At 43.3% G+C, this 15,586-nt stretch overlaps 1 protein-coding gene across 3 annotated transcripts in view; it reads right to left on the bottom strand.

Moving 5' to 3' along the window:
• Positions 1 to 15,586, bottom strand: part of LOC113886989 (neurofilament medium polypeptide-like) — a 424,045-nt gene that overhangs the window by 63,070 nt on the left and 345,389 nt on the right. The window lies entirely within an intron of this gene.

Genomic DNA, 15,586 nt, shown 5'->3' with positions numbered 1-15,586 from the left:
CATCTTACATGCCCTTTCTCCCTCCTCATCTGCCTGATTCCTTCTTAGGTTCAGCTGCCAGGCTGGGTAGAGCAATTTCCATTTTTCCTGGGGAGAACCTGGGAGAAAAGTCACAGTTAACAGATTTGATATTTTTACCAAATGGAAGGTGGTGATTTCACTATGAATACCTGCTGCACGATGAGCTGATGCAAAATGCAATCTAATGGCAGAGTTTGTCTGGGAAAGGCTTCCTTGCTAAGCAAAGGATACAGACAGAAAAGCTCTCCTCGTGCTTTATATGGGCCCGTTGTTGTCTTTGAATATGGCCTTTTGAATTTGGTCACAGCGTTGGAAGCATAAAGGGATCCAGGGTGACCACCTGCTTCACAGTGAGCAGGGATAAGCCGAAGCATGGGAATTTCAAAATGTCACTTTACGGTGTCTGTGACCCAGTACACAGAACAGGACTTGAGGTGCCCTACCCACACACTGTGTGTTGATGAGATTTTCACTATTTTTCACTTTATAATGTTGAGTCCCTCTTAGGATGAGATGAAGTATATTGACACGTCCTCCCTGTGCGGGGGTTTGTTTTACTAGTCCCTGTGGTCATCAGGGAGGCAAGGACGAGCTGCCAGCTCAGTATGGGGACCCTCCTAGGGAATGTCACAGCACCTTCTTGCAACTCCTTAGGTGTCTCCACCTGGTGCCATCAACCCATGGCAGAAACTGCCAGTTCCTGTGATGGCCAGTGGAAGGAGCGACCCCACTGCTGCTTCTACCTGCTACAGATTCAACTGTGACGACTGACTTCCTTCACTACAACTTCTCTGAGCAGAACACACCTAAATATGAAATGAAGTGTGTGCCTGTGGTATGTAAAGCCAATTAAATAGTTGGACATGGCACCAGTTCCACCACCCCACCCCTAGCCCCACCCCAGCCGGAGGATGGAGTAGACTCTCAGGGGCTCTGGCATGCCTCCCTCCCCACTGACGTGTCTGTAACACAGGGGTCAGTGTAAATGACTCACCTGGAGCCTACTTATGGAACCTGTGGAGCCAGGTATATGGGGTTTTATTCCCCACAGACCCAGAGGGGTAAGGATGAACCCCAGCCTTCTCACAGACAAGGAAACAAGTTGAAAGAGCTTAGGTGGCTGATGCAGTAAAAGCTGGATCTGGGAGTCACGCCCTAGTTTCTCTTGAGTGCAAAGCCAGTCTTCTCTGCAGTCACAATAACACGTGTGGCTTGTGTTTCAGTTACTGAGATGCAGATGTTCTTCCATGAGAGGAGAGCCATCAGTGTTCCAATCTCCTGTCTGCTTGTGAAACGGGGGTACCCAGTAGGGAAAAGCCACCCTGAAAGGTTCTAAGCCCCTTTGTGTGTGTGCCTTAGGAGGACCTGCCTTGCAGCCAAGAAACTGGAGTCCAGTGGAAGGAAAGGGTTGCTCCAGAGGCAACACCAAGCAGGACTTTAACTTCCCCTGCGGGGAAGCACGCTGCCATATCACAGAGGCTTTGCAACCAGCCCCCACCCGTTATGTCTCCACCAGTCTGACTCTGTTTATCAGATATAAGGAATCAGAAGGCACGCCAAAGCACAGGAAGTGTTTTTAGTGGCTGTAAGACAGCACTGGAGACGACCCAGCTGCCATGGTGCTCTGGAGACAACTGGGAATGAAAGTCTGTCTGGCTCCACCTGTGTCCAGGTCTATGCTCTTCTGCTCGTGTGTGTGTAAACTGTGGAAGGTCAAAGTGCCACCTCAAGAAATCTCCCCGTCCCCCCCGCCCCCGCAAATGTGTCCTGACTAGGGACCCACACCACATCCCACCCCCGGACATTTGGCAGGGGTGAGATGCCCTCTTCTGTGTTCCCAGAGTTCTGTAATTTAAATCCTGCCATTGCTTTCATCACACAGCATGTGGCAGTCATCTGCTTGCAGGGGACAGTCCCCATTATCCCTAAGCACTCCAGCCGCAGTAGGAGGAGACATAGCGTCTGGTCCCTGCGTAGAACTATTTCCTCAAAGAATGAAGGACCATGATTCAAGGTAAATTCTTAGAAAATAAACCGTAGCTCTTCGTGGACCAGTTACTTTTGTGTTAATAACGACACAGGAGAATGGAGTAAGCAGGACATCTGTAGAATCAGATTCTCTTCCCTTTGGGGGCGGGGATTGGAGTGCATGTTTCATATGACCCCTAATTCTGGAAACTCCTGATCAAAGAGGCTGCAAGGTTCATTACACACTTGTGGGTCACTCTGTTGCCTCATCAGCCACAGTTGTAGCCTCACAGTAGAAGTGGGGTCAAGAACCTTAGAGCAACGGTCAGGTCACTGAACGTTTCCCAAGGACCAAGTGGAAATGTAGGCCCCGCAACTATGTGTCCAGAAGATGGACTGTTGAATGAACTCAGGCTGCTAGTGGAGTCTCTGACATTGTGCCTGGAGCACAGGCGTCTATGGAGTCGGGGACACCAGTACAGGTAGGAAAGGCCTGTCGAGTCCAGGGGAGGCCGTCAGCCTCACTCGGAGCTGCCCCTCGTTCATCCTCCTCACTCCTTGCTTGCCCCACCTCAGCTGTGTCTGCTCTTTCCCCCTGTCCTGCCTCTGCCTCCCTCACAGGCCTGGCACAGGCATGTCCATCAGCACCTATGACCCCTGCTTGTCCCTGTTGGTACGCCAACAGAGCAGACGCTTACCCAGTGCCATGTTATCTAGTCCCCACTTTCTGTTCAACTCTCACTCCCTGCTCCCGGCTGCCCTGGCCACCTGGCAGTGTCTGCCCCCTGCATTTATCCCCACTGTTCCCTCTTCTGCCATATCCTGACCCCAGATGTCTGCTGTGCTGACTCCTTTCCCCCTTCAAGTCTTTGTTAAAATATGAGCTCCTTAATGAAGCCCGCCCTGGTTGCTCTGTTCAATACTGTGACTTGCAGCTTTCCCCCTTGCTGCCCACAGTACCAGTCCCTTACAGGACTTACATGTATCTGATCACAGCACCACCGTCTTCTAACACACTGTAGAATGTCCTGGATTGTTTTGAGTTAGGGTGCTTCCTACCCCTACCCCTTCCCCTTTGGGGAGAGTAACTCCAGCACAGGGATTTCTGTGGGCTGGCCACTTGTATCCACCACAGAGAGCCAGGAAAAGCCTCGATGCATATGTGCTGCCTGAAGCAATGTGCCTGCCTCCCTGCTAGTCCGTGAGACCCCTGGGGGTCCTGTTCTTCTCATCCTTGGGGCAGGCCCTCCCTCCATGCAGGGAGAGGGCCTCAAGTTGCGGGTGCCTCAGTTTCAGCCACACCTCCAGCCCAGCAGCTCCATGACCCGGGACTCAGGAGTCACCTGGCTTCACTTCAAAGTGTAAACACCTGTCTTTAAAGGAATGTAGGTATTTCCAATGTTTAGACTTTACTTTGGGCCTCAAGTTTTTTGGCACCCACATTGAGTAGGAATTGTTGTAGCCTCTGAAACACAAGTTCACAATTTTTGATGAATTTGGTTGTGCCAATGTGAAATAACGTGAAACACTGGAGTGTGAAGTCAAGTGGGCCTTAGGAAACATTACTGTGAACAAAGCTGGTTGAGTTGACGGAATCCTGGCTATTTCAAATGCGAAAAGACGATGCTGTTAAAGTGCTGCACTGAATATGCCAGCAAATTTGGAAAACTCCGCAGTGGCCACAGGACTGGAAAGGTCAGTTTTCATTCCAATCCCAAAGAAGGGTGATGCACTGGACACCCAACACCAAATAATCCACCAAACTGAAACACTAGAGACTCAATAAATAAGGCAAGACACATGAAATCAGCTGAGATGAAATTCAAATACAGGCTGACATGCATTTTAACAGCTTTATAAGCTGCCATGGAGAAACCCAACTGCACAGAGCACTGGTATGCTGAACGCATACAGCCCTTTCACAATGTTCCATGCAGCCACCACAAAGAGACTTCAGACCATGGTACCCCACATCCTACAAACCCCAAAGTTCACAGCCCAAGACACAGTAAACCCCTGAAGGTTTCAGCACCCTCAATCCCTGGCTCACAGGCTTATCTCCAGGTCAGAGATGGCACACTCAGGGTGCAGAGCCACCAAAGGGTAAGAGACCTCCCATGCTTTGTCAAATACACTTTGTGATGTCACAACCAAGGGTATGGACACCTAGGGTATTCACAGCCCCTGAAATCCCTACGTGGATCAATCCTAGTTGTGAACTTGATGCTCTTCTAAGGACCTGGACATAAGGTGTCCAGCCTCCTGACAAGACCTCCCACCCTACAAATGGTACCCAGATGCCAGTAAAGACACATTCACTAACCTGCCCCTCTGAGGCCAGTGTAAACTGGTGAAACACCTTTGCAGAGGTCTGTGGCAGAACTCATCAGAATTTACATTCCATCCTGCCCTCACCCTTAGCAGCATTTGCCTTCATGAAAGAGGGACACGTGTCAGTCCTATTCTGTGATGCCTCCTTGGGGTTTAGAACAGCGTCAGGCACATGCACATAGTAGGTACTCTACAGATGTGTGTTTAGTCAAGGAAGTCTTTGATCCAGCGGTCTCCCTGCTGTGAATGTGCCTTAAGGAAATATTCCCACATGCTCAGAGATGTGTGTACAATGACAGCAAATTTCTAGGGGAAACTCTAGTGCCCATTGATAGTCAGCGACCATTTACTTATATTTTCATTAATTTCTTTCAACTGGTATTTTCATTTTCAATGTACAAATCTTACACCTCCTTGATTAAACTAATTCCTAAGTTCTTTTTATATTGTAACTGGAATTTTCTTACTTATTAGGAGTATTCACCACTAGTATGGAAATACAGTTGAGTTTTGTATATTGAAGCTGGTGATGATTTCACAGGTGCGTACACCGCTTTTTACATGTCACACATACCACGATAAAGTGGTTTAAGAAAATAAAAATGAAAGCAAAGTAAAGGTATGCCCAAATTAAAAAAAAAAAAAACCTCAGGGAATGTGTTGGTAGAACTGGCTTACAAGAAAAATTAAAGGAAGTTCTTCATGCTATAATAAGTGAATTCAGAGGTTAATCTGAATCCATGTGAAAAAGCAAAGAGCACAGGTAAAGGTAATTATATGAAGAAAAATTCTTTATGGACACATATTTCCCTCCTTTCTTCCTGTATTTAAAAAGCAACTGTGTAAAACAATATCGCAAAATTTATTGTTGTGAAAGCAGTAGTTGCTCAGTCATGTCTGACTCTTGGCAACCCCGTGACTGTAGCCTGCCAGGCTCCTCTGTCCATGGGATTCTCCAGGCAAGACTACCAGAGTGGTTAGCCATTCCCTTCTCCAGGGGATCTTCCTGACCAAGGAACCCACGTCTCCTGCATTACAGGCACATTCTTTACCGTCTGAGCCACCAGAGAAACCCAATTATTGTTGGGCCAACAACATATGGCATGTAATATACTTGCAGTAGCAGCACAAAGAAGGTGGTTTGGAGCAAAGTTGTATTAGGTAAGGAAACAAATCTGGATGGTGTCAAATCCATACAAACATATGCAAAGTATCAGAAATCATGACAAAGAGGGTGGATATAACAGAAGTTATAGATACCTGATATCCTGCCATATATCAGCTTTTCATCACATAGTGTTATATATAATGTAATAATAATAAAAATGTATTAATGGGCTTACCCTTTACAGATTTATGATATATGTGACAATATGAGGAAAAGAGGGAAACCCGAATAGAGCGATATAGGAGTAATGTTTCTATATCTCGTTAGCATTTGTGTAAATTTCCAGCTGATTGTGATAAAGTAGGATGTTTACAGTGACATACAGCTAAGGAAATAACTTAAAAGTAGTGGGAAATCAGTAAAGAGTTTAAAAAGCTACATTAGAAAATATCCATTGGATGGAAAAGAAAGCAGTAAAATGAGGACCATAGAACAAAATGACATAAGACAGAAATATACATTGGCAGATGTAAGTCTGTATCAACATTAAATGTAAATAGATAAAACAATCCAACCAGAAGGCAGACATTGAGAGAACAGTTAAAAAAAACATCCATGTCTATGTTGTCTACAGAGGACACAGTTTAGAATCTAAGATACAGAAATTACCATGTATGTGTGTGTGTGTGTGTTCAGTCGCTCAGTCGTGTTTACCTCTCTGGGGCCCCATGGACTGTAACCTGCCAGGACCCCTCTTCATGGAATTTTCCAGGCAAGAATAGTGGAGTGGGTTGCTATTTCCTACTCCAGGGGATCTTCCAGAGCAAGGGATTGAACCTGAGTCTCCTGCATTGGCAGATGGGTTCTTTACCACTAGCGCCCCCTGGGAAGCCTTATATGACCCAGCAAGTCTACTCCTAGGCAGTTATCCCAAGAGAAATGAAAACATGCTCACACAGTGGCCTGCACTCAAATATTCCACACATGTATTCCTAATAGCCAAACATAGAAACAACCCAGTTATTCAACAACTGGTATACAGATGAAAGAAAAACAAAAGAGTATACCTGTACAAAGGAATAATACAGGATAATAAAAAAAAAGTAACTAATGCATGTAAGAGCAAGGATGCATCTCAACTGTGCAAATGAGAGAAACCAGACACAGAAGCCTACATATTATATGATTTCATGTCAATGGATTTCTGGAAACGGCACAACTGTTGGCACAGAAATGTATCTGTGGTTGCCAGGGTACAGGAGTGGAGGAAGGAGTCAGACGGCAAATACCCCAAGGGAGCATTTTTGAACATTGAGACGTTTTATACCTTTTTATTGTGGTAGCATTTACACCACATTATACATTTGTCAAAAATCTACAAATGGAAATACGTTAAAGTGTTGGCTTTTATTGTATATAAATTATACCACAACGCTTTATTAAAGGAAAAGGAAATTTTAAGTATTTAAATACTGGTTATTGTATCCATGTAGACCATGAGCTCAAAAACATAAAAATCTAATTTGGAATTCTTCCCAGACCTGGCCAACTTCCAGAATTCACCATGACAGTTTTGTATTTTATGACAGGAAACTTGGTCTTAACCATGTTTACGATTCCCTCTCCCTCACCTCAAGTCCAAATTCTTGCTGAGTTCTGTCCATTTTACTTCGTAAACGTCTAATGCATCTACTTTTTCTAAAACATCTATTTCTGTGTCATTGACTACGCTAAGACCTCTGACTGAGTGGATCACAACAAATAGAGAAAATTCTTAAACAGAGGGCAGTGCCAGACTACTTGACCTGTCTCCTCAGAAACCTGTATGGGGGCCAAGAAGCAAGTGTTAGAACCAGAGTAGGAACAAATGACTGCTTCATAATTGGGGAAGGAGAACAGGAAGGCCGTGTATTGTCATGCTGCTTATTTAACTTATACGCAGAGTACATCATGCAAAATGCTGGACTGGATGACTCAAAAGCTGGAATAAAGATTGCTGGGAGAAATCTTGACAAGCTCAGATACACAGATGATACCACTCTAATGGCAGAAAGTGAAGAGAGACTAAAGAACCTTTGGATACGGGTGAAAGAGGAGAGTGAAAAAACTGGCTTAAAACTCAACTATTAAAACACTAAGATCATGGCATCTGGTCCTATCACTTCATGGCAAATAGAAGGGGGGTAAGTGGAAGCAGTCCATCCTAAAGGAGATCAGTCCTGGGTGTTCATTGGAAGGGCTGATGTTGAAGCTGAAACTCCAAAACTTTGGCCACCTGATGCGAAGAACTGACTCATTTGAAAAGACCCTAATGCTGGCAAAGATTGAGGGCAGGAGAAGGGGATGACTGAGGATGAGATGGTTGGATGGCATCACCAGCTCAATGGACATGAGTTTGGCTGAACTCCAGGAGTTGGTAATGGACAGGGAGGCCTGGCATGCTGCGGTTCAAGGGGTCACAAAGAGTCGGACACGGCTGAGTGACTGAACTGAACTGAAGTGGAAACAGTGACACATTTCATTTTCTTGGCTCGAAAATAACTGCAAATGGTGATTGCAGCCATGAAATTAAAAGACGCTTGCTCCTTGGAAGGAAAGCTATGACAAACCTAGCTTGCATGCATTCTCAGGCACTTCAGTAGTGTCTGGCTCTTTATCACCCCATGGACCGAGGCCCACCAGGCTCCTCTGTCCAGGGGATTCTCCACATGAGAATACTGGAGTGGGTTGCCATGCCCTCCTCCAGGGGATCTTCCTGACCCAGGGATTGAACCCATATCTCCTAAGTGTGCTGCATTACAGACAGATTCTTTACCGCAGAGCCCCCAGGGAAGCCCATGAAAATCCTGCTGCTGCTAAGTCACTTCAGTCGTGTCCGAATCTGTGCGACCCCAGAGACAGCAGCCCACCAGGCTCCCCCATCCCTGGGATTCTCCAGGCAAGAACACTGGAGTGGATTGCCATTTCCTTCTCCAATGCATGAAAGTGAAAAATGAAAGTGAAGTGGCTCAGTCGTGTCCGATCTTCACGACCCCATGGACTGCAGCCTACCAGGCTCCTCCGTACATGGGATTTTCCATGCAAGAGTACTGGAGTGGGATGCCATTGCCTTCTCCAATGACAAAACTAGACAACATATTAAAAAGCAGAGCCATCACGTTGCTGACAAAGGTCTGTAGAGTCAAAACTATGGTTTTTCCAGTAGTGACGTACAGATGTGTGAGTTGGATCATTAAGAAGGTTGAGTGCCAAAGAATTGAAGCTTTCGAATTGTGGTGCTAGAGATGAGCCTTGAGAATCCCTTGGACAGCAAGGAGAACAAACCCGCCAATCCTAAAGGAAATGAACTCTGAATATTCACTGGAAGGACGGATGCTGAAGCTGCAATACTTTGGCCACCTGATGCGAATAGCTGACTCATTGCAAAGGACCCAGATGCAAAAAATTGAAGGCAGGAGGAGAAGGGGGCAACAGAGGGTGAGATGATTAGATAGCATCACCAACTCAATGGACATTAATTTGATCAAACTCAGGGAGATAGTGTAGGACAGAGGAGCTTGGCGTGATGCAGGCCATGGTAGTAAATAGTTGGACACGACTGAGTGACTGAACAACCACCACCACCTTTGAGCTTCCCTAAGCTGCCAGACGGAGAAGACAATGGTACCCCACTCCAGTACTCTTGCCTGGAAAATCCCACGGACGGAGGAGCCTGGTGCGCTGCAGTCCATGGGGTCGCTAGGAGTCGGACACGACTGAGCGACTTCACTTTCACTTTACTTTCATGCATTGGAGAAGGAAATGGCAAGGCACTCCAGTGTTCTTGCCTGGAGAATCCCAGGGAAAGGGGAGCCTGGTGGGCTGCTGTCTATGGGGTTGCACATAGTCGGACATGACTGACGCGACTTAGCAGCAGCAGCAGCAAAAGCTGCCAGAGCCCCACTCTAAGCAGGGCGAAGAAGCTTTCTGTGGCTGTCTGTGGTAAAGGCCTAGACTTAAGTCTTCACACACTCCGTGCCCCCTGCTTAGGTGATGATGGGTCATTAGAATGCTCATCACTCCCTCCCAGAGCTAAGACCAGGGAGCCTTCTCACGACAGTAATGGAGCACCTACCCTGGTACAGAAATGGCAGTTGGAGCTGTTTACCCCCTCTCAATGTGTTTTCTCCCTTTGCATTCATTTGCACATTTCTTCTTGAGTCACCGAATCCAACTCTGCTCATCCCCACCTGGTAACTGTAACAAGCTGCACCTGCATCTCTATCAGGGCGGGTGCACGTACCCCCTGCACTATGTATTTTCCTTCTCTCCCTTCAGAATCTCTAGACTCCCAGACACCACCCTCAAAAGGGGCAGTGATGCAGGGGAGGTTGTGACTCTCATCCACAGCCTGGGTCAAAGCACAGCTGTGTTATATATAACCTCTTTCACTCTTAGAATGAACCTTATCTTCTAGCTTTCCTCCTGCTTCTTGGCCACCCTGCTCACCGTTTTGCTTTCCTTTTCCCTTAGGTCCATTCCCTGTGTTTCTCCTTTGCACTTCTTTTCTGTTTATGTGTCTGTCCGGCCCACCAGTGTGATATTCCCATCATCCACCTCACATCACTGGTCTTGTTATTTCAAGCATTGCAGACACGTCCTGAGACACGCTAGTAATCAATGTGTGTGTACTCAATGAAGGGATATTTTTAATGACTGACAGGAAAAGCATCTCCTCCATGTAGGAGTCGGTATATAGGCGTCATATTTGTAGCACCATACCTAGTCTTGTGTGTTGTTCCAGACACTGTAGGAGTGTGGCTCTGTCTTGGTGCCCTGGTGCCCTTGCATGTCCCCACTTAGGCTACGTAGGCAAGGCTAAACTGCAGGCTGACTTCAATCTTGTCAGAGAACCTCCTGATTGCTCTTGCAGCAAGGGGAGATAAGCAGCCTGATGAAGAGCTGCTATGAGGCCATTTCTCACCTGCCTCCTCATCCAGCTGGAGGTGACACAAAGTTGTTACTCATCCACCTCTGGTTTCAGTTGAACATAGGATGGTCTCCCTAGCCCCAGCTGAGAGTACAGCTGTGGACTGCAGAGCTGCTCAGTGCCATAGGGCACAACTGCGGGCTCCTTCCTGGCAGAGACCCACCACCTGTAGTGCCTTTACTGAGGCCTTCCAATTCAGTGGCAAACCGCGGGACTAGGGACAAGGCAACTGACACCAGGGTCATATTGCTTCTGCACTGTCTGTAAGGTAGAATCTGAATCCATTGGGGTTCATTGTCTCCTTACTGGCCAAGCCGGTAGGAGGTGACAAGCCAAACTAACAACTGCAGTGGTGCCCTGAGGCCCTGTAGCTCCTGCACTGTGACTTAGGGACTGGCTGCCTGACTACGTGAAACAGTCTGGTGTTGAGTTGTGTGATGTTGTGTGACCAGAATACTGGCTTATTTTCTTTGTCATCACACACAGCAAGGAGCACAGTTTTCACTACATATTATGACTTAGGGTAGCCTTGTCAGTCCTCATTAACAAACCAACCTTAGAATGGATGCCATGTCTGATACCAGCTATTGAATCTGCTATTGAATCAATATATTTATTTAGACAAAATATGTTTCTCAAGTCCAGTTCATTTTAAAAGTTAGCCTTATAGTCTAGTTGAAATTCAAAATCTGTATCACTTGTGAGAGAATTGTAATTGTAAAGGTAAATGTTTAAATGAAAAAATGGAGTAGAATAAGCCAAATCCATTTGCAATGTAATGCCTACTTCACATGTTATCTTGTTTATTCTTCATAACAAATATTTAGTGTAAACTTGTAAAATCCATTTTAGAAATAGGGTAACAGATCCAAAGGATGAAAATACCTTTCTCACTTTGACACAGTATGTGTCAGAGCCAGTACTGATACTCTTAGTTATGTCACGTGCTGTGCTTAGTCGCTCAGTTGTGTCCGACTCTTTGTGACCCCATGGACTGTAGCCCATCAGGCACCTCTATCCATGGGGATTCCTCAGGCAAGAATACTGGAGTCGGTTGCCCTGGCCTCCTCCAGGGGATCTTCCCGACCCAGTGATTGAACCCAGGTCTCCAGCACTGCAGGCGGATTCTTTACCATCTGAGCCACCAGAGAAGCCCAGTTATGTCATGTCATAGCCAATGAGGAGACAGAGCAGATAAGACTCAAGTCATTTTGTCTCACGAAGTTCCCCTCATTCCTTTCCCTTTTCTTCTAGCTAGGATCTAATCTTGTCAGATAGCTGCATGACCTAGGAGCTTTTCCACATACTTTTTGGTAAGATGGGACACTCTAACTTAAGTCTCGTGGTACATTTGAACCTCCCATTTTCAGTCCTTTTGGACCTGCATTTTCATACCTCTGTAAGGGCACAACAGCTGCTATTTATAATCCCTTGTTATTCCTTAAGCAGAGTGCATTCTGAATAGGTCCTTTGTAGCAGAAATGTATTTTTTTGGTGGGTGAGGATGCAGATGGGGCCTCAGAGATGTAAGCATTTTGTTATTACGTAATAATGAGAATAGAGAGGAATCAGACAGCTGGAGGACTTCCTGTAGCTCAAATGGTAAAGAATCTGCAGGAGACCAGGGTTCGATCCCTGGGCTGGGAAGATCCTCTGGAGAAGAGAATGGCAATCCACTCCAGTATTCGTGACTGGAGAATTCCATCGACAGAGAAGCCTGGCGGGCTACAGTTCATGGGGTCCCAAAGAGTCGGACACGACTGAGTGATTCACACACACACACACACACACACACACACACACACAGACACACACACACACAGGTGGAGGGCTTCTGAGATCTGGTGACTATCAAGCCAATAGAGTACGTCATGGAGAAGAAAATATGTTTGTGGCTACTCTCTCCCTGTACCCAAAAAAACTTGGAAGGCAAGTCAGAAGTGTGTGAAAGATATGGTGTGGCATTTGCCATGGAATTTGACAGCAGTTCTTTTCCTGTCTCCCTACAACCTTTAACAATGGCTTTGGCATTCCATTTCTCTATAGGAAAATACAATCATATTAAGTTTTTAAAAAAATGTTTCCCTGTCAATGATTTCATCAGGGACACCACCATATGAGATTTGGGTGGCACATTTTGTAAACCCATTTATTCAAGAGAAGACCAAAGGCTTTTATGCAATGTTTATGTGTAGGTATATATATATGTATGTATATTGCCATGGAATTTGACAGCAGTTTTTTTCCTGTCTCCCTACAACCTTTAACAATGGCTTTGGCATTCCATTTCTCTATAGGAAAATACAATCATATTAAGTTTTTAAAAAAATGTTTCCCTGTCAATGATTTCATCAGGGACACCACCATATGAGATTTGGGTGGCACATTTTGTAAACACATTTATTCAAGAGAAGACCAAAGGCTTTTATGCAACGTTTATGTGTAGGTATATATATATGTATGTATATGCATTAACATGTAGATTACACCTAAAGAATATGTTATGACCCAATTTTTTTAACTCTAGAAGTGCAAGGGTGGTTTAAATGTATAAGGTTACCAATGCATTTCACCACACTAATAGAAAAGTGGAGGAAAAAATTTTATGATCATCACAATTGATACATTATACATGTTTGATGAAAATTAATCTATATTCAAGACGGCAAACTAGGAATAGAATGGAACTTACTCTGATAAACTATATCTCCAAAAAACGCAACATAAACAGGTTGAAATGGAGAAGATTTTTCATTTCCTATTGGGAAAAATGCCAATTATCACCTGCTTTAGTCAAGACTATTCTGGCTAGGTTTTTTCAATGCTGCAAAATGAGGACAGGTTTAAGGTTTAAGCCAGTAGAAAGTATTGATATTCAAATATAATAGTATATTTTGAAAAGCAAAAATAATCTAGATCTAAATTTGTGGAATTAATATGCATATTTAGAGGAATTGTTGGACAGAAAATCTATATATAGATATTCTATCTCTACATACATCCTCAACTAGACAATAAAAATCACAAACCATCGATTTTCAGTAACATTAAATAGCCAGGGATAAATTTAACAAAAATGTGCAAGTAGAAAACGAAACTTTATTTCCACAACTTTAGCAGTCAAATATACAAATAAGAACAGCATAAATCGTTTCAGTTTATCTTCTTTCAAGCAAATGGTTGCCCTTCACCTATAATACAAACATTAGAAAAGTTCCTCAGCAGAACTTTGATGACAGGAGAGGTATACAAAGCTCACTGCAGTTGTAGTTTTACAAAATGGACTAAAACAAGAACACTAAGGGCGACGCTTTGGCTTACCTTCAGTTAATCCTCTCGAGATTCTATAGACTTTTCAAGCATATTACCAGTATTGGTGATGTTTAGTTATTTAGTTACTGGGGTATGTTAAATAATACTTGTTTTTCTACCCTATTAGCCATTTCCTCAATATTGTGAAAATATATGAGTTCCAGATTATACTCAGTTTTCATTCTGTAATATACTGTTAGTGTCTTGTTCATATTTCTTATTATGTATACTTGGGCTCTTTCCATTTTCTTCACAGTTATGTAAACTAAGAGGAGTGGACTAGCAGTTTGGGGTTGACAGATACAAACTATTACATTCAGAATGGATAAACAACAAGGTCCTACTATACAGCACAGGGAACTATGTCCAATCTCCTGTGATAAATCACAACAGAAAAGAATATTTTAAAATGTGTGTGTGTGTGTGTGTGTGTGTGTGTATATATATATATATTAAAAATTATGGAAACTAGCACATTGTCTTTATTTATTAGTTGAGTTTATTTTCCTCTTCCTAACAATTCATACCTGTCTTTTATTAAGTATCTTTTCCTTTTTCCCTTAGGTTTATTCTGTTGCTCTTTTTCTTACCGTTTATGTTGGATGTAGGATTTTGTATTTATGTACCTAGTAATTTAGGTATTTTTCTTTTTAAATACCACACATATTTAGGGCTAAGATTTTTTCTATGAAAACATTTAAATCATGTTCTGTAGTTACTTGAACGTAGTCTGAAAGTTGTATTTTTGTCTAAATGTTCTAATGGAATGGAACAAAAATGTAAAGTGAAAATATTTAGAAGGCTAATACACAGTAAATTCTTCCCTAACTATGAAGTTCTTCCTTTAAAATCAGAACCATGCAATTCATTGTCAGCCATTGGGAAAACTCGTATGTGAAAGATACTAAGTTGATTACACAGGAAGAACTAGAGTTGCAATCTTTGACCTTCAGAACTTTTTAAATTCATGTATCAAAGGAAAAATAACATACTCCATATGGTTAGAGACAATTATATCTCATGTATCAAAGGAAAAATAACATACTCGATATGGTAAGAGACGATTATATCATGAGGCTCAGATTTTTATTAGTTCTTTAAGAGTGAGAGAGGGATGTAGAGCAAAAACCATCATAGTATTGTAAAGTAATGATCCTCCAATTAAAATAGGCAACACCCCCGCCCCCCAAAAAATACCAAACATGGGGGCAGGTAGTGTGCTTAGCATATGTATCTTACTCACACCTGGCTTGAATATCACCGACTAAATGCACTCTCTCAACTTGATCAGCCACAGAAACAGGAAACTAGACTATCTTTGGCCATTTTATTATTCTGTCATTGCATGCTTTACTGGGGAAAGGATTTAAAATCCAACTGTTTTTTTAAGAGCTAGAGAATTCAGAATTTGAGAGAATTTAACAAACATCAAGAAGAATGTTGGCTCATTTTCTTAAAAAAATTAATTTATTCATTTTAATTGGAGGCCAATTACTTTACAATATTGTGGTGCTTTTTGCCATACATTGACATGAATCAGCCACAGGTGAACATGTGTCCCCCATAAGAAAATGAAATCTCAATTCCCCTGTTATAATTTGACTCAAGATGATATTTTATGATAAATAAATCATAAAAAACAGAGTATTCTTGTATGCATTCCTTCGAAGAGAATCAGGGAATGCAAAAATTAGCATTGAAAACTTAGCATTTTAGTGTATCTGTTCTGAATTCACAACTTATATGAGTAAACTTGAGTTTAGAAGTTAACGGATTTCACAGAATCACACATGTTATGTTAAAGCTTCTACTAGAACCTACTTGAATGCCTGAGCATATTTCATATAAACTAATATTTATTACAAATGCATGCCATA

This window comes from Bos indicus x Bos taurus, chromosome X, assembly GCF_003369695.1.
Source record: "Bos indicus x Bos taurus breed Angus x Brahman F1 hybrid chromosome X, Bos_hybrid_MaternalHap_v2.0, whole genome shotgun sequence".
In the NCBI taxonomy this organism is placed as follows: Eukaryota; Metazoa; Chordata; class Mammalia; order Artiodactyla; family Bovidae; genus Bos; species Bos indicus x Bos taurus.
Note: the sequence above shows the minus strand (reverse complement) of the source record. Positions and strands in the feature narration are given on the sequence as shown.